This window comes from Hyaena hyaena, unplaced genomic scaffold, assembly GCF_003009895.1.
Source record: "Hyaena hyaena isolate Hyena2069 unplaced genomic scaffold, ASM300989v1 scaffold_232, whole genome shotgun sequence".
NCBI lineage: Eukaryota > Metazoa > Chordata > Mammalia > Carnivora > Hyaenidae > Hyaena > Hyaena hyaena.
This window is the reverse complement of record NW_024080864.1, coordinates 2351054-2374503: the sequence shown is the minus strand read 5'-3', so window position 1 is coordinate 2374503 and position 23450 is coordinate 2351054. Positions and strand designations below refer to the sequence as shown.

Below are 23450 nucleotides of genomic sequence, written 5' to 3'. Positions count from 1 at the left end.
CCAAAAAACTTGAATAAATAGGCTTGGAAAATTTAGGAACAAAGGAACATTCTGCTGACAACCAAAGCCAATTTCATGTGAGTAAACCAGTCTGGGGACCCATCCATGCCTCAGCACTTACAATTTCTTGTGTCACTAGCTTCAATGTCAGCATCCTGAGTGGGGTCTGGGAGTAGGGGTATCTGCTTGGCCCAGCTGCGGTCACAGCCCTGGGTTCTCGCTGCCAAGGGGCTGGCAAAGTAACACACTTTGGCTTCTGTAATGGGGGCGGGGGGTGAATTCTGCCTTCTATGAGTCCTACAATAGCAACTTCCTCAACTATAAGGAAGAAGGCTCAGATTCAGGGCAGCCAAAAAGTACCAAATGTCTTTAGAAGAGAACAGTCTGTTCCACAACCAGCAATTCCATTTCTAAGTGTAAACCTTAGACATTTTGCTTTATGCGTACTAGAAAATATTTACTCATGTATTCATTGTTATGCTGTATCCATAAGGGAAAAATGGGAAGTAAGCCAAATTCATTCATTAGCAAGTAAATGGATAAATGGTTTACTCCTACAATAGAATACTAATATAGTAATTAAATGAATTATCAAGATCTATATGTATCAACATGAATAAATCCTCAAGGAATGTGGTGACTAAAAAACACAGTTGCAGAAAAATACACACTATGATACTATTACATAAAACTTAACCACATATAAAATTATAGTATATATTTAGATATGTATGTAATAAAATTATAAATACATGCAGAAATGATACATAACTACTTCAGCACTACTTTTCGGGAAAAGAGAAGGGTTAGGGTAGTTTTTTTTAAGTATTTTTGGGTTTATGAATTTATGTTCAGGAGGGGGAGGGGCAGAAAGAGAGGGAGAGAGAGAAATCAAGTAGATGGTGGGAGTGGGGTGGGAGGCCTCAATCTCAGGAACCATGAGATCATGAGCCACCCAGGCACCTCTATGGTAGTTTTAACTATAACAGTTTAATCCTTAAAACAAAAAAAGCAAATTCAGGGCACCTGAGTAGCTCAGTTGGTTAAGCATCCAACTCTTGATTTCGGCTCAAGATTCCAGCATTGTGGGACTGAGCTCTGCATGAGGCTCTGCACCAAGCATGGAGCCTGCTTGAGATTCTCTCTCTCTCTCTCTCTCTCTCTCTCTCTCTCTCTCTCTCCCTCTCCCTCCCTCCTTCTGCCCCTCTCTTCCATCTGTGCTCTCTCTCTCTCTCAAAATAAATAAAATGAAAAAAATTTTAAGGCAAATTTAGAAAACATTAATATTGGCATAGTGAACAATGTCAGTTTTACCCAGATCTTCTTTGATCCCTAATGACCTCAATAAATCAGTTGTACACAGCTTTCTGTCTCAGGTCTGCCTCTGGGGAACTAGATAAGACCATCTATTAATGCATGCTCCTAACTCCCCCAACATATGCCCATGACTCTACCCTCCCTTTGTTACCTATGGGTAAATGTGCATGTTTAGATCTAAGGTCAAATTCTCTACCTGAGTACCAAATCCCACCCCGCTAACATACTCTAGGACCTCACTGCAAGAGTGGTCTTCTTTATAGTTTTATCAGGTTTGCCTTCTTTACTAAAATTTTCCAAAGATTATAAACATACTGTAAATGCCACTATCTTTAATGACAATAACCAACAAAAATTCCTATATCCAATTCTACTTCCTGCCATTACTCCCATGTCTTTGCTCCTTTATACCACAAAAATCTTTGATGGAATTCTCTAAATTTGTTTTCTCCAATTTCTCTCTTCCCGCTTACTCCTGAAACTTACTCAATTCAGATTTTCATTCCTACCATTCCTCCAAATCTGTTCTTGTCACAGTCAACCAATGATTTTCATCTTGCTAAATTAACAGTCAGTTTCTGGTTCTTAGTTTGCAGCACTGGTACACAGTTGATCACTTCTTCCACACTGAAACACTTTATTCTTTGTTATAATACAAATTGTAATTATTGTTTAGCAACTACTCATTCTCCTCACCCTTCTACTGTGGGGACTCCTCTTTAAAGTTTCAGAGGACATGACACTCTTTGTAGGAAACCCAAAAGATTCCACCAAAAAACTGCTAGAACTGATACATGAATTCAGCAAAGTCATGGAATATAAAATCAGTGCACAGAAATTGGTTGCATTGCTATACACCAATAAAGAAAGACAAGAAAGAGAAATCAAGGAATGGATCCCATTTACAATTGCACCAAAAAGCCCAAAATACCTAGAAGTAGACCAAACCAAAGAGGTGAAAAATCTATACACTGAAAACTATAGAAAACTTATGAAAGAAATTGAAGAAGACATAGACACACCAAAGAAGGAAAAACATTCCATGCTCATGAATTGGAAGAACAAATATTGTTAAAATGTTGATACTACCCAAAGCAATCTATATATTCAATGCAATCTCTATCAGAATAACACCAGCATTCTTCACAGAGCTAGAACAAACAATTGTATGGAACCAGAAAAAAACCCAAATAGCCAAAGCAATCCTGAAAAAGAAAAGCAAGGCTGGAGGCATCACAATTCCAGACTCCAAGATGGATTACAAAGCTGTAATCATCAAGACAGTATGGTACTGGCACAAAAACAGACACTCAGGTCAATAGAACAGAATAGAGAAGACAGACCCACAAATGTGGCCTGCTAATCTTTGCAGAAAAGAATATCCAATGAAAAAAGACAGTCCCTTCAGCAAATGGTGTTGGGAAAGCTGGAAAGCAACATGTAGAAGAATGAACCTAGACTGCTCTCTTACACCATACAAAAAAACTCAAAATGGATGAAAGACTAAACACAAGACAGGAAGCCATAAAAATCCTAAAGGAGAAAACAGGCAACAACCTATTTGACCTCAGCTGCAGCAACTTCTTACTCAACATGTCTCTGGAGGCAAGGGAAACAAAAGCAAAAAATGAATTATCATCAAGATAAAAAGGTTCTGCATGGCAAAGGAAGCAACCAGGAAAACTAAAAGGCAACTGATGGAATGGGAGAAGGTATTTGCAAATAACATATCAGATAAAGACTTAGTATACAAAATCTATAAAGAATTTACCAAACTATACCCCAGAAACAAATAATCAAGTGAAGAAGGCAAACAGATGGCTAACAGACACATGGGAAAAAATGCTCAACATCACTCATCATCAGGGAAATGCTATTCAAAACCACAATGAGATACCACCTCACACCTGTCAGAATGGCTAAATTAACAACTCAGGCAATAACAGATGTGTTGGCAAGGATGCAGAGAAAGAGGAACCCTTTTGTCCTGCTGGTAGGAATGCATACTGTTGCAGCCGCTCTGGAAAATAGTATGGAGGTTCCTCAAAAATTTCAAAATAAAACTATCCTATGACCCAGCAATTGTAGTACTAGGTATTTATCCAAGGGATACAGGTGTGTTGTTTCAAAGGGGCACATGCACCACAATATTTATAGCAGCACTATTGACAATAGCATACGTATGGAAAGAGCCCAAATTTCCATTGACTGATGAATGGATAAAGAAGATGTGGGCTGTGTGTCTGTGTGTGTGTATGCACAAATATACATATAGGGGAATACTGCTTGGCAATCAAAAAGAATGAAAGCTTGCCTTTTTCAACAATGTGGATGGAACTAGAGTATTATGCTAAGCAAAATAAGTAAGTCTGAGAAAGACTAATATCATATGACTTCACTCATAGAGAATTTAGGGTACAAAACAGATGAACATAAGGGAAAGGAAGCAAAAAGAATATAAAAACAGGGAGGGGGACAAACCACAAGAAACTCTTAAATACAGAGAACAAATTGAGAGTTGCTAAAAGGGTTTTGGGTGGGCAGGATGGGCTAAATGGGCAAGGGGTATTAAGGAAGACACTTGTTGGGATGAGCACTGGGTGTTATATGTAGGGGATGAATCACTGGATTCTACTCCTGAAATCATTATTGCACTATATGCTAACTAACTTGGATGTAAATTTTAAAAACATAATTAAAAATAAACAAATTAATAAAAAGTGGACAAACTGAAAAGTCAATGCCTCTTTTTAGATCTGTAAAAGAAATGGGGTCACATGGCAAACTGCTGCCCCTTAAAATTGGAGAGACAGGCAGATAAAGAGAATCACAACTTCTCAGAGCAGACAAGCCACAGACTGGCAGAAACTATTTGCAAAACATATCTTATAAAGGACTGTCATCCAAAACATAAAAAGAACTCTTAAAACTCAACAACATGAAAATAATCTGATTAAAAATTGGACAAATATTTTAATAAGTGCCCCACTAAAGAAGATGTACAGATGGCAAATAAGCATATGAAAAATGTTCCATGTCATATGTCATCAAAAAGAAATAAAAATTAAAATAGCACCACCAAACACTTATTAGAATGGACAGAATCCAGAAGGCTGACAACATCAAATGTTGATGAGGCTATGGAGTAACAGGAACTCTCATTCATTGCTGCTGAGAATTCAAAATGACACTTTGAAAGCTTGACAGTTTTTTTTACAAAACTGAACATACTCTTAACAGAAATCATGCTCCTCAGTATTTACCAAAAGGAGTTGAAACTAATGTTCACACAAAACCCTGCATGTGGATATTTGTAGCAGCTTTATTCATAATTGCTAAAACTTGGAAGCAACCAAGATGTCCTTCAATATGTGAATGGGTAAATAAACTGTGGTATATCCAGATGGATTATTATTCTGTTCAAAGAAAAAAATGCTATCAAACCATGAAAAGACATGAGAGGAGATTTAAATACATAATACTAAGTGAAAGAAGGCAATCTGAAAGCCTATATACTGTATGATTCCAACTATATGGCATTCTGGAAAAGGCAAAATTATGGAGACTAGTAAAATGATCAGTGGTTGTCAGTGGTTAAGGAGAAGGGAGGGATGAAGAGGTGGAGCACAGAGATTTTTAAAGCAGTGAAACTACTCTGTATGATACTATATTGTGGATACATTTCCTTATACATTTCTACAAACCCATAGAACATACACACCAAAAGTAAACACTCATGTAAACTATGGACTTTAGGTAATAATGATCTGTTGGTGTAAGTTCATCAACTGTAACAAACGCACCCCTCTTGAGGGGGATGTTGATAATGGGAGAGGCTGTACATGAGTGGGGCAGGGGGCAGATGGGGAATCTCTACCTTCTGCTCAATTTTGCTGTGAATTAAAACTGCTCTAAAAAAATAAAATTTCAGTCAACAGATGTCTCTTCTCTACTAAAAAATGCTTTCCTTAACTCTTTGACCTGATTTATGACTAATGTCTCACCCCATTTCAACCTCTCTGGCCTCTTTCCTATTCTGTGAACATGAATATCCCAGGCACCCTCATGCCTCAGGGCCTTTAGCCTTGCTGTTTCCACTGACTAGAATGCTGTTACCAAGGTAAACTCAGAGGCTTGTCACCTCATCTCCTTAAAATTTTGGCTCAAATGCCTCCTTCCAATGAGGCCTTCCCTAACATTTTAACATCGGGCCTCCCTATCTCCAAATCCCCTACTCTTCTCCTCTTTATTTTTCTTCATCACAGTTATAACATGAACACTACTTATTTTATTTATTCATCTATGGTCTCCAATTAGAATGAATATAAACTCTACAAGAAGAGAGAATTTTTTCCCCATGTGTTATGTATTGAATCTTCAGGGCCTGGAATATAGCAGTACTCAATAAACATTTGTTAAATGAAAGAATCCGTTTGACATTCTGCATATTTGAAATTTCATAAATATACAGAAATTTAGAGACAGACTATCTAGAAAGATAGAATCAAAGGGAAATACAATTAAACAAGTGTCTCCAATTCACAAAGGACTTTCCAAATCTACTAAACTGTATTCATTCTTCTTTTTATTATGAAAGCAGAGCTTATCTAAAAGGAAGGAGGGATCTTCAGTTCCCTTGACTTCAACATTCTCTTAAACTTGAGCTTTCATGTGTTTTGCATTCCTTTCAATGGTTACTATGTGGGTTCTCAACACTTTACATAAAACATTTAAAACCTCTTGTTCAATGCAATAGGATTGGTCATGGAAGGCAAACTCTGTACTGAGGAAAATAAGCTTCTGGCCCATAGAGTGTTCTCCTTACCTAACATACCTGGTGGTATGTATCCTTTGTCCATTCCATGCTTGAAACTTAACAGCACAAACTTAGACGTTTGTGACAAGCTTGGCTCAGGACTGCAACGTTTCAGGTTTCTAGAAGACAACTTAATTTCAGTCCATGGTTTTGCTTTCGAAGCACGTAACTTCTTCCTACTCCTACTTTGCCTCCCAGCTACCGATGCCCTGATACCAAAACTTAACAAAGGTTAAGATCGTAACTAGACACAAGGCCAGAAAAGTTAAAAAATAATAGAGCATGCATACACACGCCTGACACTCATCCACAACCTCACTTCCCAAGCCCACAGTAGCAGATAAGGAGAAATCAGTTTGCTAGACTTTGTTCTCTGAAGTCTCTGCTGTGACTAATCAGGAAAAAAGGTAACTTAGATTTTATATTTACTCTCCACTGCTCTAAACCCACCCTCCTCCACTCCCCAGTATTGCAATTTTTGCTCAGTTTCTTACTAAGCAGGGATGGAGTTGACCCAAATTGGGCTTCTCACTGTAGTTGGGCCTGGCCTCCATTTTAGATATGAGTGAACTCTCCCAATAGATTTTTAGGAGCAGGGATTCCCTCTTTTCTCCCTCTCCACTCCAGCCTGACCTCGACCAGGTTTCCTCATTTCACATTTTCCTACAACTCATTCCTGAGTCATGCATGACGACAACTTTCACACTATGTATGTTACGCCTCGAGATGACCTCAAGGGATGGCATGGGTGCTCAAAAAGAAACGTAACCGTCCAAAGGCCAGAACTCATACCCCAAAGCGGCCCGCCGCGCCCCGAGGGTCTGGGCGCGGAGGCGGGCGGAGGCGGGGCGCTCGCTCCGGGGAGGGCGGCTGGCTCCTCCCCCCAGCCCCTTGCGGGTACCTGGCGGCGGCGGGCGGGGGCGGTGCTGCGCGGCGTCACGCGGCGGGGTGGGAGAGCGGGCAGGTGACACCCCTGCGGCCTCCTCCTCTTTTCCAGCTCTGTCGGCGGCCGGAGCAGCAGGGGCCGCTGTGAGGAGCTCCGCGCTCGCGCCGCCGCCCGCCGCCGCCCTCTGCTCCCGCGCCCGCCTTGCCGCTTCGGCTCCGGTCTCCGTGGGGTGAGTGCGGGACTCCCAGCACCTGCGCTGGGACCAAACTTTTCCGGGGTGCGGAGAAGAGGTGGGGGAAGGGAGAGAGACCCCAGCCGGCAGGGGTCCGGAGCAGCCTGATCGAGGAACCTGAGCGCAGCGCGCGGCGGCGGGATCCGGGTGCAGGAGACTCGCGAGCGCGGCCAGGCCCTCCCAGGGCTGTGTGGAGGCGCTTCGGAAGTTCTCGAACCTCGGCCTGTGGGTGCGGAGAACGAAGGCCCTTCCCGCGGGAGGGCGGGGCCGCCGCGCTCACCTGCGCGCTCCCAGGGAGCCCCCAGCCGCCGCGGCATCCCACAGGGCTGGAGCTCCCGGGCCGCCCCGGGGCTCCGAGCCTCCCTGAGTGCTCTCTCCGGGTAGGACCCTGCCGCTCCGGGCGGATGGGCAAAGGTGCTCGCCCCTGGGACTGGAACAAGGACCTCTTCGACCTTGGCCACCGAGGTCACTTTCCCAGCTCCGGGATATGGCCTCTCTAGCCACCCCTCCCATACACGCAACTCCCCCCCCCTCCCCATTCCCGGAATTCCCGAGCCCCTTTCTTTCTGCTTCCTTTCCCTCTGGGGAGCTTTTGTGTCCTTGAGAACGGAATGAACTTGGGGGGGGGGGGCGCGGCTGATCTCGCAGCGGGGAGCTGCTTCCTTGGCTCCCTGAGCTGCACGGTGTCCCAGCGGCTGCTACTGGTTGAGGAGGGTGATGAGTGCTGAGCTTCGGAACAGGTCGTGCTGGAGATGGAGATGGATGGGAAAGCCTGTTGTTTCATCTTCTAGGGTATGGTTGGTTTGGAATTTGGCCTCCCCACACCCCCAGTCTGGTTGGGAAATTGGCCTCTCCTCCACCCCATCAATCAGCTGGTTCAAACTTACCGGATGCGGAGCAAGCGCTCCTTCGAGTTCCTGGGGAGCCGGGACAGGAAGGATCCGGTCTTCCCCTTGTCCACCTCCCTGTGTGGTTGGAGAAACAAGTCCCACTCCGACTCAAGAATAGTTGTGGGGAGCCAAGCCTTTTCCCTCTTGCTGAGCTATCCCATCGGAAAGCATTTTCGCTTAACCCTGTGCTCGCAGGTTAGTTTTTGTTTCACACCTCGCATTTTTTTAACTGCCGTGGAAGAATCATCCATACGTTGTGATTGCCTTTGCCTTCTTACTCCTCACTTGCGTATTAATTGCCTTACTTTGTAGCTTCTGCTGCTGGCCAGAAATTGTTCTCCCCGAGGTCGCGGAGGACTAGAAAAAATCTTTTCCCGTCAACGGTAGACATTTATTTATCCAGTGTTTCTGTGCCGGGCACTGTTCTAAAAACTTTCATGAACTCTTAATCCTCACCACGATACTGAGGTAAAATGATTATGTTATCTATTTTTGCGGATGAGGAAACGGTTACTTGGTATCTTGCTCAAGGACACACAGTAGCAGGAGAGATTCCAGCTCAGGGGCTCAGGACCAGCACTGGGGCCCAAAAACCACTGTGCATACTGCCCTGCCTAGAATTCCTTTCTGCCTCCTTATTTTCTGAAGTCCTGAGCTCCTTGAAGTATCAATGACCACATTCTCCATCTCAGATTCCCTCTTGTATGACTTCGTATTAGTTTAGGTTCTTTTAAATTTTTATTTATTTATCATTATGTTTTTTAGAGATTTCACAGAATCTTTCACTTTAGTTATCACCTCTAGTTAGCTGACTTAAGATTCTCTGCTTTCTGTGTATCTTACTCAGTTTTAGAGAAGCGTCTGTCCATTTTATATTGTAATGTTCCTTGTGGACTTGCCCTGTTTTGCCTCAAAGCATTTCTAGTTAACATCATTTATGTCATGGGGCCCATCATTATCCTAGTCACTCGGGTGCAAAATTCAGCCATCCTGTCTCTTATCACCTCTCTCCCAGTCATGATATATCTCTTCAACTTCTATAGTGTCTCTTCCTTCTAGCTTCCATGGAGCCTTACTCCCTCCCCATCTCCTTTTCTCCAGTCTCCTCCTTCACTACCTCTGAACACTCATTTATTGCCTATTCTATGTTACTTTCTCCACTTGTGTATCTTCTCTTATAAATGTTCCACGTCCACAAAAATTTTGTTCACCGCTTGGGACGTTAAGTCTTCAGGCCTGACGATTAGTAGTTGCTTGCTAAATCTTTGCAGAATATGATGCAGTATGAATTAAGGTAGCACACAGGTGGGCCGGATTTTGCAGGGTGTGCAGCAGTTTGCATTGGTAGACATGGAGGAGCTGGCAGGCATCCTGGATGGGGAGGAAAGCCTCTGGTGACTTTGTTGCTGCAGCTAGGAGAAACCCAGTTATCCTGACTTAGCACTATAGTTAGAAGTGTAGAAGTGGGACCATATCTTCAGAGAATTATGAATCCTGTTCTTACCTTAGCAAAACAAGATATGAAACCCCCGCAGTCAGTTACAAAAAAGCCATCTTTTCTTGTAAAAAATAACACATACCTAAAAATGCATAAAACATAAATAAGGTTACCACAGTAGACATATTTAGCAGTAGAATGACTATCTTATTCTGGTGGTAGATATGATGGTAGTGGGATGAGACTACAGACATGCCTGTTAGGAACCTTTTCCCAAAACCTCTGTGTAAGGTAATGTGTGTCTGGACCAGTACCAAGAGGAGCTTTCTGGAAAGAATTGGCTGTGCTTGTGTTGGTTAGAGGTGAGAGAAGAGAAAACCAGGAAAGTACCTAAATGGTGAGAATAGGAACCAATGAGAGTTTTGAGCCACTGAGCATAATTCTACCAAGATGGTTATTTTGTGGTTTTGCCTTTGTTTCTCTCCATTTTTTTCTATGCATGTTTTCCTACATTATACTACATATAGAATTTTAGTATTCTGTTTTTCATGTAATACCTAGAAAGCATTTTTCAGCTTATTTGATTTCCCAAACTCCTATCATTTGTGTTATATTCCAGCAGTTGTAACGTGATTACAATCACAATTACAATTTCATTGATTAGTCCTCTGTTGTTGAACAGGTGCATTAAGCAACAATTATAAACAACCTAAGTTGTAGCAATACTTACCTTGGGAGATATGTCACTTTATAAACTGGGGTTTGTTTCTTTATGTCAGACATTGGAATGTACATAAAAGAAAATCTCTGTCCTCAGATAATCTGTAGTTGAATGGAAGAAATAGGACTTTTCCAAATTTGTTTAATTGTTATTCTCCTTGGTGTTCTATGTGTGCAAACATCAGTTTTAGGATATGGAAGAATGTTATTTACCAAACAAATGACTTTGGAGACTGTGTGTGTGTGTGTGTGTGTATATACATACATACATACATATATATATTAGTGTATTAAATTGAGAACTAACCTTGAATTTCAGGACAACACAAAGAAGCATGCCACAAATACATTTAAGAGAGGAATGTCTCTCAAATATGTTTCTGAGATATTCATCCAATTTGGACCACTCAGAAGTTATGAAGAAGTTGAAAACTAATGCAAATTTGGTACTTTATAAGGCTGATCTTCTAAAAAACATTTGAGATTTTGAATTATTCCTAATTTACTTAAATATATTTAAACACATGTTGTTACATTGGGAAGTAAAACTATACATTTGGTTAATGATAGAAGTAGCCATACCATCATAAATATTTCTGAACAGGCTATTACAGCGATGCACTAAGTTACCATGTAACATATAACATAAGTCTGCCAGGTGAGAGGCAAATTTTCACACCTCTTGAGAAGCAGCCTCACAGCCCTCAAAGACCAGCCACGTATCTTCTTTGTCCTCTCTAATGCAAGGTGATAGAGAGAAATCTGGCCCAAATTAGGGAGTTTCAGAAGTTGTGTATTCAGTAAATGTTTAAATGAGCGTCATCTTTGTGTCAGGCAAAGTCATCAGCAGAATGCTAAAGCCAGGCCAGGCCTCTGTGAGATGCAGAGAGGTAAACAATTCCAGTGCAGTGTGATAAACCGTGAGAAACACACAGTGTTGGGGAAGTCACGTGGAGGAAGGCAGACCAAATCGTGCTCCTGAGCTGAAAGAGGAGTATGAGTTAGGGCAGCAGAGAAATGAGATGAGGGCAGGAAATCAAATTCAGGCTGAGAGAATGCAGATCCCGTGCTTGAACTGGAAATACTATAAAACAGTTGCAGAGGACGGTGGGAGGTGAGGTGAGGTTACCAAGAGCCTTCTTTGACCTGAAGGATTTGGAGTTTATCCTAAAATCAGTGGGGAGCCATTGAAAATCTGCAAGAGGATGAGGGACCTGTTCACATTTGAATTTTAAAAGCATCCCTCTGGCATTTGCAACTTTACCTTTCTGAAATCTCTCCTCCTCCCCCCTGTTAGAGGCTCTATCCCTCTTCTCTGCCTGATAGCTATCTTGTAGCTCATTTCTCTTTGGAAAGGACAGCTACTTCATGGTTTCCATTTGATATCTTGATTATGTTCTGTTTGCATAACATTTTGGAACAGAAAATAAGCCTTTCTGGGTGTCCTTGTGCCGCATGTTTATAAAATACCCAAGCTTGCATTTAAGCTTTAAATCTTTTCTTGACAGTTACGAGATGAAATATTTTGGCATCTTTTAGATATCAGTAATAGTTGCAGCAAGGCACTTTACACACATTGGCTGCTCAAGATTCCTCTGAAACTGGCAAGGTGGTATACTTGGGTGCAGGAGAGTGAAGAAAGGTGGTCAGTATACGCTGTTGGAAGTATGCAGCCAGGATTTGAGCCCAAGTAAAATTACAGTGTTTAGCCTCTTCCCTCTCTGCATATTGACTCTGTGGGTTGATATTTTAGAGAGTATACGAGACAGTAGAGTTCTGATATCATATGGTACTTCGGTGAGGGCATAAGGGCAACCATAAAGATAAACCTGATTTAGACTTTTTAGGGTCAGTGGTAGAAGGAAGAACTATAAAAAGAGGGTTTGGCCAGTAGTTCCTCATCTAAATACAGCCCCTCCTCCTTCCTGTCCCAGCTTTCTGGGTTTTGTCTTACTAGCACATTTGTGATTGATTTGTTTGTTAGGATTAAATGACAGAACAAGAACAGAACAGGGACAGTAAAGGCTGCTCATATTTATTATATTATAATTATTATTTTATTTTTAGAGAGAAAGTGTGTGCATGAATAGGGAAGAGAGGCAGAGGGAGAGAGAGAATCTTAAGCAGGCTCCATGTTCAGCATTGAGCCTGATGTGGGGCTCGATCCCTTAACACTGGGGTCATGAACTGAGCTGAAAACAAGAGTCAGACATTCAACCGGCTAAGCCACCCAGGCGCCCCTAAAGGGGCTCATATGTAAAGATGACTTACCCTAGGTCTGTCCAAGAGCTTCTTTGCCCCCTTCCCTTCTTGCCTGTCTTTTTCTTACCTTCTCTAAGCAGACAGTGCTGTGTTGGATTCTGTGGTTTAAAAAGACTTGCATCTCAGAAGCAAACAAATAAACAAACTAACACTGATCTCACATTTTAATTCCTCTGATGTTTTTCACTCCAGTTAGCTAGAGGGCACATGCTTGTACCTACAGTCTCTGAAATTCTAACAGAAAGAAAGATGGGAAGCATAAGTAACATTCCTAAGAAAGCACAGTCCAGATACTGATTATTCAGTAGCTTAGTGTGTGTTCCTGAGTAAATGTACAATGGAATTTAAAAATTAAAGCTGCAGGAACTACTATTCATTGTTCAAAGGTAGGGGAAAAATGTTTAGTAGATATATTTAACATTAAGTATAGCTAACATTTCTTTAAAAATACTAGGTTGAACATAGGCACTTGCCATTTGCTCTGGGTAAAAGACAGTTAGATGTTGGTAACTGCATATAGTTTATCCTAATACAAAGACAATCCTCTTGACATCCAACCATTGGAGCCAATCAGCCACGCCTACACTCTTCATTTCTCCAGAAAGAAGGCTGAATGCAACCCGTTCATTTCTACAACTGCTAGCTTACTGACTCAGCAATATTTATCATAAACCTGTTGGTGGCAGTTACATTTGTTATGATTAAATCATTTAAATATCAGTAATAGTGTGAATCTATGAAACATGAGTGCACAAGAAAAGAGTATTAGTGTTTCTGTGAAAGGAGTGTTGACTTCTTTAAAAAAAAAAATGTTTGTTTTTGAGAGAGAGACAGCGTGCGAGCCAGGGGAAGGGACAGAGAGAGAAGGAGACACAGAATCTGAAGCAGGCTCCAGGCTCTGAGCTATCAGCGCCCAGCCCGACACAGGACTCAAACTCCATAACCATGAGATCATAACCTGAGCCAAAGTTGAAGGCTTAACTGACTGAGCCACCCAAGTGCCCCAGAATATTGAATTCTTTAGAAAGAGTCCATAAAAGTGAGTGACTAAAAAAGCAGGCAGAAAAACTGTACAAGATTAGAGAGAAAATTGTGAAAATTTGGAAGAAAATATAATGATCTTGCTTTACAAGCTTGTTTTGTTGTTTTGTCTTTTTATTTGTTGTTTTCATTCTAGTTCTAAAACTAAAAATTGTAGAAAATAAATTCTGAGTGTAGTTAATATAAGAAAAATATTGAGGAATTCTTGAAGGGAAATCTTGGAATTACTTTGGGAAATTGGGGAATTAATGTGTATTTATATATCTTAAGGTAAAATAATATTTATGGTGTGTACACAATTTTTTAATTCTTTAAACAATTTTTTTTATTAGCTAACCAGAACCAGTGAAAACTGCTGATGCTATTAGTCTAACTGTAATAGTTTATGCCATAGCATAGTGAGTAGTTAGAAGTTTTGCCTCTGTAGATATTCTCTGGGCCTACTACATTATCAGAATAAAACTTTGCCAGTAGGAATATAAAAAGCGGGTACATGTAGATTTTTTCTTTGGTTACCATATCATGCTCATGGCATATAACTCATATTTATTATTTTGAATTAGACTTTTAGCAACCCTATAACATTTAAGTTTATATTAATAGTGTGAACCAGTATATAGAACCTAGAGCTGATTTCCACCTCCCTTAAATGACTTCCATAAAAATTGAAAGCAAAAACCGGAAAAAAGAAAAAAAAAACATAGTATAGCATTAGCTAGAGTTTATTAAACCTAATAAATTTCTTAGTGTTGCTAAGCTAACAAGTTGAATTAGGCGACATACAGCTTTTTCTAGGTTCAAATCCCAGTTATAGCAGTATAGTAATTATTTTCTTCTGAAACATTGCAACAAGTTAGTGAAAAAAGACCAAACTTTAAAAATACAAAAACTAAAAATACATTTTATGATAATAGCATTTGTTGAATATTTGATATATGCCAGGCATTGTAAAACATTTTATGTATGCCTTATTTAATCTGCCCTGCAGCCCTATGAGGGCAATCATATTGTTTTCATTTCCTAGACAAAGAAGCTCATGCCATATCAGAGTTACTTAATGTGCTCTAAGTCATATGGTTAGTAACAGAACTGGGAATCCAATCCAGTTTAGTTTGAACTCTAGAGCTCATATACCCATGCTCTTACCACTTCGTAAGGTAGTACTTTTCATCTGAGTTTCTGATATAGGAATTTTGTTGTTTTGTGGTTTGGGTAAGCAGTTTATTGGAGGGGTGATTCTAGACACGATCAGCAGAAACAGGGGAGGAGGCAGCCAGGATAGGATGTGTTAGTGAAGATGCTGCTCCTGCCGCTGTGGGCAGCTGGGCTTCTCTCGTGCCAGGATATGCCTCAGAGTTGTCCTGGCACCTTTGGGGAGGAGGTGGAACCTTGGTTGGCACGTATGTATGGAGATAATTTCTTAATGACATGTTAAAGTGTTTTAACCTGGAAAGGACCTTAGAGATCATTTAGGCCTCCTCTTTGATAGATGAGGAAACTGAGGCCCATCCAGGCCAAGTCTTTCGCCAAGGCCACTAGCCTATTTATCATTCTAGGACCAGAAGCACATTCTCCTGATCAGAGTCTAGGTGCTTTTCTGACTTAATAATTATTTTTGCTTTGTTAGCCCTAACTCTGATTGGCAGTTGCATATAGTTTATCCTAATCCTAATAGATCTGGACATCTAACCATTTGAGCCAATCAGCCAAGTTTCATTTCCCCAGAAGGCAGGTTGCCTTTACTACTGAATTTTGAAGTTCCTAAATGGCTCCACCCTATGTTTGTCTACAAGTAACAACAGTGATTACTCTCTATATTTTACTGTAGAATATGACCGGGGCAAGTATTATGTTTCCCCTGTGATACATGAGGGAAACCTGAAACTCAGACAATATAATGTTGTCCTTAAGCCTATACATGTTAAAACCTAACCCTGAACTATGACTGAAAATGTAAAAGAAGAAAAATACATTCTCTTAGCAAAGGTGACTGAACCATCCGGACCGAGCCCTGTTGTCTTATCTAACACTGCTTCCTGTCTTCATTCTCTTTCCTTAGCCAAAGTTCATCCCCTGTAGGTGGCTGCCTGACAATCTCAGGGAAGTAGGCATCTGTGGGGCTGGGTAGGGGTGGGATGAGTTAGGGCCCACTGCTTTGCTGCTGTGCACCCCCAGAAAAATCAGCCAACTCACAACCTTTGGTCTTTGATCAGTAGACAGGGCTGTTGTTAGTTATCTTCTTTTTTTTTTTTTTTTAATATTTTTAATTTTTTCTGAGAGAGAGAGACAGTGTGAACAAGGGAGAGTCAGAGAGAGAGGGAGTGACAGACTCTGAAACAGGCTCCAGGCTCTGAGCTAGCATCAGCACAGAGTCCGACGCGGGGCTCGAACCCACGAACCGTGATATCATGACCTGAGCCGAAGTCGGAGGCTTAACCGACTGAGCCACCCAGGTGTCCCATTAGTTATCTTCTTATTAAGGGGCAAGAATGGACTATAGCATCTACCGCTGCTCCTCCTCCTCCTGCCTCTTTGCTTTTATATGTCATGAAAAACTTTTTGCACGCATCATCTCATTTCTTATTGCAACCCTGTGTGACGTGTGCTCTTAACTCAATTTTAGAAACCAAATATCTGATGATCCAAGAAATGTAAGTGGTTTTTTCCAAGGTCACTTGGGTGGTGAGTGGTAAACCTGGATCTGTAATACAAATATTCTGATTATACATCCTGCCACTTGCTATATTTGGCATTAAAGTCTATTTCCTCATCTTTAGAAAAATAGCGTGGAAGAGAGCAGATAATATGCATAGGGAATAGGATAGTTGCAAAGTTTGCATGAGATCATGTATAATTTACATACTACTTTTTTCCAAAAAAGATTTGAAGTGATCTTATCAAATATATTAAGATCCAAGCCTACAAGGGGAAAATGTAAGTAATGTAGTTGTGATAAACAGGACACTAAATTTTAACTATTAACTGGGAGCACATATTAAAAAAATAAGAAAATATTTCCACAATTCTAATGGTTTGGGTATTTTTAAACAATTAAACAAAAATGTGTCAGGTAATATTTTCCCCAGAAATGAATTGTAGAAAGCATTTATCACATTGGTTCTTATAAAGAGGATCTTGGATAATTCCATTTATAAAACTTGGAATAACAGTTTTGCCGAAGATGCAAAGATATAGGCTCTTGAAAACTCATTTATTATGGGTGTTAATGAAGGTAAACTCTTTGAAAGGGTTTCTCCAAAGTCTCAAGGACTGGACTAAAAAAGGCTAGATTATCATAGTTATAGACAATAAAAACTCACACAAGATAGAGCAGGGCTTTTTAACCTACGGCTGATCCATGGATGGAATTCCGAAGGTCCATGACTCTCCTAAACATCAGACTTGTTTATGCATATGTAATCTTCAGAAGCATGGCCCATAACACTATAATCTCACAGGATAAAAGCTATTGATTTAGGAAAGACATGAAGTAATACATGTAAAATGCTTATTAAAATTTAGCTATGTGCATGGAAAAGTATTAGCCTTTAATGTTAATGTTGGAATTAAGCATATAATGTTGCCATGAACCAGTGTGTAGACTTTAGCCATAATACAAGGATGCAGTCAGTACAGATTGAAAAAATATACCTTCTCCTGCATGTATGGTAGTTTTCATTTCTGTTGCCCTAGTTCTCTAGGAAAAAAGGGTTCTATTTATTTATGAATAGATTGTTGCCTATTTGCTTGGGTTACACACTGGAGATGTAAAAATCTAGAAGTCATCTCCTCTCCTCATTTTTGTCTTTATCTTATGCCCACATCCAAATTAGCAGCAATTGTGTCAGTTATGTGCACACATGTATCCTCAACCCATCTACTTCAATAAACTTCTAATCCTGCTGTCTCACTACAATCAATTTTTTACCAGGCAACCAAGTTAATTTTTAAAAACATAAGTCAGATCATGTCACTGCTTTGCTTAAAAGCCTCTGATGAGAGTTTTCAGTTTTGTAAGATGTGGAATTCTAGAGGTAGATGGTGGCTGTGGATGCACAGCAATAGGAATGTACAGAATACTGCTAAGCAATATGCTTAAAAAAGACTAGGATAGTAAAGCTTCTGTTATGTGTATTTTACCATAATTTTAAAAAAGCAAAAGAAATAGTCTACTGCAACAACAACAAATAAGCCTCTGTTGGTTTCCCTAGGTGGACCTAGAATAAAACCCCTACTCTTTAATTTAGGCCTCCAGACCCTATGTATCCACCTCCCCGAGGTATCCAGTGCCTCTCTCCTCGTTGGGCTCTGCTTTCTGTTCCTCTGACGTACTAAGTTTGTTCCTACCTCCAGGCTTTTGCCTTTGTTGTCCCTCCAGGACTACTTCCCCTTCATATCTACTCAGGTGTTCTAGATCTTTCTAATAACCCTTGTACAGTAACATCCCTCTGACCTTGGTGACCCTGTCATATCACTTTGTTTTATTTCATTTTCTCCAGAACTTTTGCCACTATTTGTCTTATTTGTGTTTGTGTTTGTCTTTGTTTACTCACGTGTCTTCCCATACAAGTTAACTGCATGAGAATAGAGAACTTGGTATATCTTTGGTGTTGACGAGAGTTCTTGACACATAGTAGGTGCTCACATATTTATTGAATAAATGAATGGAGATGTGTACCCTTACCCCAGGGACCTTGCAGTTTCTGATACTGACTCTCAGTCTGAGGTAGGACTGTGAGCAAGTCCTTTGAGAGCCTCTCAGGTAGTTCTCACATAGAGAATGGGCAGCTAGTTCTGCACCAAATAAAGTGACGTGGGGATGGAGGAGGAGGAGAGCATGATGTCAGGGGCAAAAACATCAAAATCACATCAACTCTTTTCTTTCGTTCAAGGATGGAGAGAAACTTTTCCTCTCTTCTATCTCCATCTTCACCTAAAAACAAAAAAACAACAACAAAGGAGGAAAAAACAAGAGAAAACAAAAATAAAGCTATGTATCAATATCCAGTCATGAACCCTACCCAAGTCGAGCTCAGAATGAAAATTGTGTACAATATTGTATATCACATTCCCAGAAACGCCAATTCCTCTGGACCGTTTGCTCTTAGAGGGTCCATTATGAGCACTCAGTAATAGTAGTCAATAAAACTCTCTTGCCAAAATGACTCCATAATCTTACCAGTCTATCATTCCAGAATTATCTTCTTCAGCATTCACTTCCTCAGTGACCATAAAAATTTAGCCTTTCCATCCTGCTGTCAACCTACGGGCCATTTTATAGATAATTGGAGTTTTATGTTCATATTTTTCATTCATATTTTTCATGTTAAACATAAAAGACTCTATAGAGATTTTTGATATAGACAGATTTTTTGTGCCTGATGTGAAAAATAATACTTTCATATAATCAGAAAAATCACATTATTTTCTATGAAAAACTGTGTGCTGATTTTAGAAATTGGAAAAGAAAACAAAAAACTTGTAACAAAAAAACCCATCACTTATAGTACCTCCAACCAGAAATTATCCTTGCGAACATTTTAATAAATGGCTTTGCAGCTTCTTAAAGGCCCTTTTTAAAATATGGTTGAAGTTTTTCTTGAGGAAAAAAATTGAGAACTATTTAGATGAAGAACAAGAATCATCGAGCATACTTAAAAAAAAAACCTTTACAAGCATTTGCAACATGCAAATTTTATTTCTTCCTTTAAAAAAAAAAAACTCATGGAATTTTCCAAACATTTATAAAAGGAGAGAACAATACAATGAACTGAATATACACATCACCCAGGCTCATGGCTAATCTTATTTCAGATTATGTTCAATAGATAAGGATTTAAAAATGACAACAGTATAATTATCTCATCTTTATAATAAAATAAATAATTTTTACCCTTTTAAAGGTGCATGATAACTTTCAAAGAAAAATGGGCAAAATCCTGTCTCTGAATAATTTATTCCTGTTTCAGTTATTGTGAAGGTTTATCAGAGAGAATTCAGGAAACAGAAAATCTCCTTGGCCAAGGAGAGTAATTGACCAGAAGTCAGGGTATGAGGGGAGAGTACAGGGTAAATGAAGTCCAGTTACGCAAGTCCATGATCAGGAATAACAGCTTGGTTCAAAACAACATTATAAATTACTGGAGAGTTCTAAAAAGAGGAGAGACCTGGTCACAGTGCTTTGAGCTGGGCAATTCAGGTTGCTGGCTTCTCTCACTGTTAGATGTGAAATAGAGGAAGTTGACCCATCAATCAGGAGAAAACCTAGATGGGTGTGTGCCTGTATGGAAAACCTAGATGGGCTGAGAAAGGCAGAGAAAAGAAGGAAAAGTGGAGAAGAAGGTCTGGATGAGCAAAAGATAGAAGGCCAAAGTTTGGTAGATTGTGGGGCCAGAACTGGTCTTGGGGAAACTGAGTTGGGAAATGCTTTGAGATTATAGAAATTTCTTTATTGCTATTCATTGGTAATCATTGCAGGTGAGATGAACAAACTATATGCTTATTGACTTTGAGACTTTTAACCAAGGCGGCCTCTTCTAGGCAGTTCCTTTATGAAGGGGCAGTTAGAATTTGTACTTGTGAAATATTTCAAAGATCAGGTGGTTAAAACTCATAATGGTAGATAAAGCGGGAAGAACTAGAATTTCTCCCTTGCCTCTCTCTCCTCCAACACCAGAAGGAGACTCCATGGAAATTTAAATATTTAATATTTAAGTATCTTGTTTAAAACTAATTAGAAAAGTTTTTCTTTGTTTACCTAGAGATACATTTGTAAATATTCACCATGACCACCTTTATAGGGCAGTCATTGTTTAAATCTTGTATTATCTGTAATTTCTCTTTGTGATGCTGAGCTATTTTTTGAAAGGACCATAACTAGAGAGAAACTAAGCAGAGAAAATAGTGTCCTGAAGTCCATTGAGTAAAGTTCTGTTTGATCTTTAGGGAGAGCCTCTGGTGTTTAATCATAGTCTTTTTAGCATTATTTTAAATAGTCCAACATTATCGGTTATTTTATTTCCTCTTGCATAGCAGATTAGGGACAGTAAATGAGAATAAGTAGGATCTTAGAGAAATGGGAATGCTGGTAACAGGCCAAGTGTGATGGCTAACAAGGGAGGAGATGGGAAATCTATTAAAAGCAGATGCAGGTCTTTGAAATGCCTGGCGATTTGGAACTTTTTAGTGTAGGCAAAGGCCACACCTCCAGCTGCAGGTAGTCACAGAGGGTACTCTTATGATACCACTGCTCACAGTAATATCCCTGAATTATCCAGGAAAATTCAGTGTATAAGAGGATTGAAATCTTTCAAAAAATGGTTTACTTTTTTTTTTTCAGAGTACTTTTTAAAGTGGTTACACCTAAGGCTAAGGATTTCTGTTATATAAAATATTTACTACTATGGAACACTCATTCTAGTGGGTAAGGCTGAATAAATGTACCCATAAATAGAAGGGGAGTATAAATTAATTCAGTCTTACTATTAGTTACCTTTCTTATCCACAGTTTTCTTTGAGAGCCACTTGTTTTTCTTCTTCTTATGGATCTATCTGTAGATTTTATGGATGTGTATTGTTATGTATTTTATAATACTCTCCTTATGTTCAAGTATAAAATGGAAAAGACTAGTATGATTATTGTGTTCTCTAGGATTCATCAATCCACATGACCTGCCCACTCACCTCTGGGTACCATCTCCCTCACCTGTTGGGACTCCTGCTGTAGTCCTCTTCCCACCTGGGCTGAATCTGTTACTGCAGATTCTGGTTTGTCTCAAAGGCAAGGTGTTTGAGACCAGTTGATTCCCACTCGTCCTCTCTTTCTTATAATTATTGGTTACTGCTTAAAAGAGAAACACTTTATTGGGTATTACAGCCTTTCTATTGTTTGCTACTGTTAACCACACTTTAATCTCTTTTATCTTTCAAACTATATTTGATTGTGCTCACAAACTCTCTTCTATGCTCAGTCCCATCACCTTCCAGACGTGACTGAGTATGGCTCTTTCCTCAAACCCCATATCTGTACACTGCTTATGAGAAGTTTCATCCATTCATCCTCTGAACAACATTTGAGTGTCTGCCACATCTCAGGTACTGTCTTGATACTAGAGAGGCAGCAATGTACAAAATGGATAAAGATCTCTGCCTTTGAAACACTTATATTCTAGAGTGTTATGGAGGGGGTGTAGAATCACACAGTAAACAAATAAATACAGAATATCAGTAGATTGTATAAAAATAATGTTAAAAAGTGCTACAGAGAAAAATGAAGCAATAAAGATGAAGTATGTGTTAGTGGGGTGCTGAAGGTGACATTTTAGCAGAGATCTGACAGAAGTCAGGTCACAGCCATGTCAGGTTATCTTCAGGAAGAGAATTCTAGGGACAGTTGAGTGGCTCATCAGTTGAGCATCTAACTTTGGCTCCAATCATGATCTCATGGTTCATGAGTTCAAGCCCTGCATCAGGCCTCCTACTGTTGGTGCAGAGCCTGCTTTGGATCCTCTCTCCCCCCTCTCTGCACCTCCTCTGCTCACGCTTTCGCTCTCTCTCTCTCAAAAATAAAAATAAACATGAAAAAAATTTAAAAAGAGAGAGAATTCCAGGTGGTGGGGATAACAGTTTCAAATGCTTTGAGGCAAGAGCATTCTTGATGTGTGCAAGGAATGCCATGGAGTCCATTGTGGCTAAAGCCAAGAGAAGTGGGAAGGAGGAAAGGTTAGAGAGGTAGTTAGGACCCAGATTATGGAGGGCCTTATAGCTCATTGTAAGAATTTGGGCTTTTAATGTGCATGAGGTAGAAAGACATTGCCATGTTTTAGGCAGAGAAGTGACATGAGTTGGGTATTTTTTTATTTTGTTTGTTTTTTTTCTCTAGTGTGAAGAATACATTGACCGAGGACAAAGGTGAAATCAGGAAGATCAGTTAGGAGGCTGTTGCAGTAAGTCAGATAAGGAATGACAGTGGTTTAGACCACCGTTGGAGTAAAAAGTAGTTGGATTCTAGAATATATTTAGAAAATAGAGTTGTCAGGATTTGCTGATGGGTTTGATGTAGAGGTGAGAGAAATGGAGGTTTTTTTCTCATATTGAAATGCACTACATGTCTAAGGTGGACTGGCCAGAATTCCCTTATCTTCTCCTTGCCACGTTTGAATGAAACTGTTACTTTTTCACTTCCATGATGAAATAAAACAAAACTCTCCCTTTCTGAATGTCCCCCTCTCAGGCTTTGTGGTCTCTGCCTTTGTTAACGCCCTTTGTTCATCATTTTCCTCTTCAGTCCTACAATGCATTGTGCACTTTGGCATCTGATTAGTCCACTTCTCTATCCCCACACGTGCTGTTCCTGTGGGAAACTGCAAAATCCTTTTTGATGCCAGTGTGTGAGTATGTCAGACAAAGTTCCTTGCCTGACCCAACTGTGATAACCTCTTCAACACTGTAAGCACCCGCTTTCATCGCCATTCTCTGAACCTTATCAACCGAACATGTGCTGAGAAGAAATTACTATCCCATCTTCCACCTGCATTGTCCCTCTCTTTAGCTCTTTTACACCTCCCTCTCTTCACACTCAGAAAGACCTTAGTTTTTCCTCAGTTTCTCAGCAATATACTTGTTTCACTTTCATTTGTATCTGGCAGAGCACCAATTCCAAATTAAACCTCTAGTCACCCTCTGCACACATATCCAGGTAGCTGAACAGTACTGAGGAAAATTCCTCGCACAAGCTGTCCTCTTCTTCCCATAGTCTCCAAAACTACTCCACTGAACCCACTTGGCCTCACCTCCTACTTTGCTAGAAAAATTGAAGCTTTTGTTGCTGAATCTCTTTGAATTTTTTG

The 23450-nt window shown here is 40.0% G+C and overlaps 1 protein-coding gene across 3 annotated transcripts in view; it reads left to right on the top strand.

Annotated features, from left to right (window-relative positions):
* The first annotated feature begins 6489 nt into the window (after positions 1 to 6489).
* ELOVL7 (ELOVL fatty acid elongase 7) overlaps positions 6490 to 23450 on the top strand; it is a 74675-nt gene continuing 57714 nt past the window's right edge. The window contains exons 1-3 of one of the 3 annotated variants that reach the window (XM_039243834.1): positions 6490 to 6540; positions 7131 to 7248; positions 8043 to 8336. The gene's annotated coding sequence lies outside the window, so the exon portion shown is untranslated. Of the gene's footprint in view, positions 6541 to 7108; positions 7249 to 8042; positions 8337 to 23450 lie in introns of those variants that run through there. The other 2 variants (XM_039243833.1, XM_039243835.1) reach the window with 2 other exon arrangements.